Source organism: Erpetoichthys calabaricus, chromosome 10 (genome assembly GCF_900747795.2).
Source record: "Erpetoichthys calabaricus chromosome 10, fErpCal1.3, whole genome shotgun sequence".
In the NCBI taxonomy this organism is placed as follows: Eukaryota; Metazoa; Chordata; class Cladistia; order Polypteriformes; family Polypteridae; genus Erpetoichthys; species Erpetoichthys calabaricus.
In genome coordinates, this window is record NC_041403.2 from 19,727,285 (window position 1) to 19,730,830 (window position 3,546).

Sequence of the window (3,546 nt, forward strand, 5' to 3'; positions counted from 1 at the left end):
TACATCTTTATTATAGCTTCCTTTTCTTGCCTAACTTATTAATAGACTGTACCCTCTGTTAAATGTTTGAAGAAGTTTGATTTGCTTAAACATCCTGTCTGTTAAAGCAACATTTGCATGAAAAAAAAAAGTTCCGTTTGAGCGAAAGACTTCAGACATATTTCAGTTTGTATTGGGTATTAACAATAGATGTAGTTTTTTCTAAATATTTAAATTTTTCAGATGTAAATAATATTGCTATATCTATATCAACCAGATATATTAAACCCCTTCATTAAACAATTCCCCTGATTCATTTAAAGCTGTTCTTTTTCTTTCTCTGCAGCTGATTTTTACTTCTAAACACAACAGAGAGGAGAAGCAGATTTGTAAGCGTTACACTAGAAGCACTGCATAATATATTTTCGGTTCTTAGGCGATCTACGAAACTGGGCATCTCACCAGACATTTCCTATATGTTTGGTACAAAGAATTCAGGTTTCTTTCATCAAAACAAAAAGCGGCTCATGCAATGAATGTGTTATTTACAATGACGATCAAAATGGCGAAGCCATAGCTTTCCTGGATTTAAAAAAACAGGAGCTTTGGGCACAGTGCCACAGTCCTGCTCTAGCAGAGAAAGCTAAGGTCTTTTTTATTGCAGCCAAACTGGCAACAGCCAGTAGTGATGATTTGATTAAGGTCCCGCTCCAGCTTGAGGGGGGCTTCTCTCTTAACTAATGGGTTGCTGCTACTGAAGATTTCCCTGCTGTCCTCACTGCTGATGTCCTCCAGGGAGTTCAGAGATCGGGAGAAAGGATTCAGAGGCATCTGTCCTGGACCTGTTTGTAAATGGGGGAGACAAAAAAAAAAAAGCCGTGTAGTAACCTGTTCCAAACAGACATAGTAAAATAATAAGCAAATCTGACCAAAGTGTTCTAGTCAAGTGTTTAACATTGCTGACTCATAGCCCCGGGTTTCAGTTCCCAACCTGGCCATTGCCTTTGGAGTTTGTATCTTATTATCCTGTGTTTCATTTTTTTTTCAGGACACTCCTAATTCTTTAAAGACATGCAGTTTAAGTGAACTGGTGAAGTAAACTGGTATAGTATGATTAAACATTGGTGTTTGCACAAATGTGCTCTGCAAAAAAAAAATGAATTGGTGGAGACATTGTCTTTATATTATAATGCACTAGGTGTCCCCTGCGGCTCTGCCCACACAGTAGTGAAACAGGACAAACTTTAAAAATCAATACAAAAAATGTAATTCTGGCCAAGCGGGAGGTAGGTATGCTCCAATGTCAAAAGTTGGCACTGTATCTGATCGTGTTCCGCTCTGATGGGAGAGTGTCCCCCACGTGGGGAGAAAAGCACGTGGCCATGATATCTCTGCCAGTGAGCAGCTCCCCTCTAAAACACACGTAGCTCTGATCTCTGTCTCAAAAATGTTAAATGTTACTCCTTAACAATTTGTAGATGATAATGTTTGTTGAACAAACAGATGTCGCTAGCTAAGTGGAGGCAAGGTGCGCTCCAACACATGGCGATGGGTAGAGCGACTCAAACAGAGGCTGGTGTGTGAGTGAGAAGGGCCCCGCCTCCCGCCCGCAGCCTCTCTATCGGATTTGCGCAAATAAATCGGTACTGTAAGTGAACTATGAATCTTAGCAGTAGTTCTCTCGTGAAAGCGGACAGACAGACAGACATATATATATATATATATATATATATATATATATATATATATATATATATATATATATATATATATATATATATATTCATTGCATTCGTAGTCTGAGTCTCGACGACCTGAATTGTGTGGGTGGTTACCTACCAGGTAACGCTTGTGGTTGGTCTGCCATTTGGCAAACATCTGCCATGGTGCCGTCTTTCAGTTGCGAGAAGCAGATCATGGAATGTTGCATAGTTTACTGTCAAATAATGCAAAGAGTACGCGACACGTGTTTCGCCCTCATTTGGGCTCATCAGGCGTACACACTCTACTGCTCCCCTCTCAGGGATCGAACCTCGGATGTCAGCGTCAGAGACGAAGCCCCTTTACGCTGCGCCACGGCGTGTGGTTCGTTTATTTAACAGTCTGTAGGTCTGGAGTAATTACATTCATTGCATTCGTAGTCTGAGTCTCAACGACCTGAAGGGGCTTCGTCTCTGCTGCTGACGTCCAAGGTTCGATCCCTGAGAGGGGAGCAGTAGAGTGTGTACGCCTGATGAGCCCAAATGAGGGCGAAACACGTGTCGCATACTCTTTGCATTATTTGACAGTAAACTATGCAATTTATATATATGTATATATTTATATATATGGGCGGCACGGTGGCGCAGTGGGTAGCGCTGCTGCCTCACAGTTGGGAGACCTGGGGACCTGGGTTCGCTTCCCGGGTCCTCCCTGCATGGAGTTTGCATGTTCTCCCCGTGTCTGCGTGGGTTTCCTCCGGGCGCTCCGGTTTCCTCCCACAGTCCAAAGACATGCTGGTTAGGTGGATTGGCGATTCTAAATTGGCCCTAGTGTGTGCTTGGTGTGTGGGTGTGTTTGTGTGTGTCCTGCGGTGGGTTGGCACCCTGCCCGGGATTGGTTCCCTGCCTTGTGCCCTGTGTTGGCTGGGATTGGCTCCAGCAGACCCCCGTGACCCTGTGTTCGGATTCAGCGGGTTGGAAAATGGATGGATGGATGGATTTATATATATGTATATATTTATATATATGTGTGTGTGTGTGTATATATATATATATATATATATATATATATATATATATATATATATATATATATATATATATATATATATATATATATGCATGTATATGTGTATATATATATAATATATATGTGTGTGTTTGACAGAAAAGGACATTATAAAAAATATAATGCAAACTAAAAAGGTTAAATGCATTGTAGCGGGTGACCGGGTCCCATGCCTGGCCGGTACGCCCCTTCTACTTAAGTTCCGGGGGAGCAACCATGGGCTCCTCAGTACCTCCCCCAGGATGCTTGGTGGCAGCCTCCCTGGCTGACGATGGTGCCTCAGTTTCTCGCAGGGTTCCATGGGAGATGGAGTTCACCACAACCCTGTGGGGATCTGGGGTGGCCGCCACGGAGTGCTGCATGAAACCCGGAGCCAGCTTGGACAACTCTACAGCCCCGCCCGGAAGTGCAATCAGGAACAGGTGATCAAGCACCTGGAGCACTTCCAGGTGGGCTATAAAATGGACCAGCAACCACCACTCAGGGCCAGAATCGGGAGGAAGAGGATGAGCTTGCCTGGGAGGATGGATGGTGCCAGAAGAAGGGTTGTTACTTGTGTTGGTATTGCTGTGCTTGGGACTATGTTGTGGCTGGAGGGTTCACGGGGAAGACGTGCCCTCCAGCTGAAGAAAAATAAAAGTCCTTTATGTTTTTACATGTGCCTCAGTGTCAGTCTGTGCCAGGTTGGGTGCTATACAGTGTCCTTTTCACAGCATGCATTATGTCCATACAAAAAGAAAACACAAGATAAAGCTAATGTTTAGTGCTTGATGGTCCTGAAGTTCAACTTACAAAATG